Source organism: Cebus imitator, unplaced genomic scaffold, assembly GCF_001604975.1.
Source record: "Cebus imitator isolate Cc_AM_T3 unplaced genomic scaffold, Cebus_imitator-1.0 Scaffold976, whole genome shotgun sequence".
Classification (NCBI taxonomy): domain Eukaryota; kingdom Metazoa; phylum Chordata; class Mammalia; order Primates; family Cebidae; genus Cebus; species Cebus imitator.
The window spans coordinates 120,674-121,966 of NW_016108291.1; positions in this window are offsets into that span (position 1 = coordinate 120,674).

Sequence of the window (1,293 nt, forward strand, 5' to 3'; positions counted from 1 at the left end):
AGGATTTCTTCCTTGTTTTTGATTTCCTTTCCCCCTGCTGTCAGCAGTCCTCTTTCCTTGTATATTGTCCTGTGTATGTGAACGGTTGCAAAGGCGTACTTGGCAGCAGTGTAGACATTGGCCTCTTTATTTTCTGCATGACACAGGGCCTGAATAAGAGCATATAATTCCTCCTGTTGCACTGACCAGCCTTTGGGCAAGGTAGCCACCTCTATCACTTTGGTGGCAGTGGTGACTGCGTATCCCACATAACTTTTTCCATTTTGGACGTAATTGCTCCCATGAGTGAAGAGATTCAGATCTCCTTTTGAGATTGGAGAGTCTCTGAAGTCTGCCAGACTAGCAAAAACTTCATCCACCATTTCCTTACAGTCGTGGTCCAGAGCTCCTTCTTCCACAGGCAGGAATGTGGCCAGGTTGAGGCCATGCACGGTTTCAATGGTGACCCACGGGTTCTCCCATAGCAGTTCTTGGTAGTGGGTTAGATGGGCATTTGAGAGCCATCGGTGTCCCTGACTGTTCATGAGGGTGAACACCCAGTGGGGCAATTTGATATTAACGGTCTGGCCCAAGGTTAGCTTGTCAGCTTCCTTCATCAGAATAACCATGGTGGCTAAGGCTCAGGACAAGGGGGCCATCCTGATGCCACTGTCTCTAACTATTTGGACAGATATGCTACTGGTCTCTGCCAAGGCCCAACAGTTTGGGTGAGGACCACAAGTGCTGTTTTGTTCTTCTCTTGGATGAATAAATTGAATTCCTGGGTAACATCTGGAAGTCCTAGCACCAGGGGACTGTGGAGCAGTGCCTTGATTTTCTGGTAAGCCATGTCTTGGTTATTACCCCACTCGAGGCGTCTATCTTCCAGCCCAGTTAGTGCCTCATAGAGGGGTCTCTCTATGTCCGAGAAGCTGGGGATCCATATGTGACAGAGGCCTGCTGCTCTCCGAAACTCCCAAAGTTTTCACTAGGTGTTGGGAGCAGGCATGGAGCAGATTACTTTTTTCCTCTCTGGTCCCAAGGACCAGTGGCCTTTGGTAATGACAAGTCCTAAGTACCACACCTGTTGTCTACAAATTTGAGCCTTTTTCCGTGAGACTTTGTATCCCGCCTCCATGAGGAGCTACAGCAGTGCCTTGGTTCCTTCCCAGCAGTCCTCCCATCTCCTGCTGGCGAGGAGGAGGTCGTCCGAGTCCTGCACCAGTGTGCAGTTGAGGTCCTCTCGCGGGAAGGCAGCTAAGTCTGTGGCAAGCACCTCACCGAACAGTGTGGGAGAGTTTTTGAAAGACAACG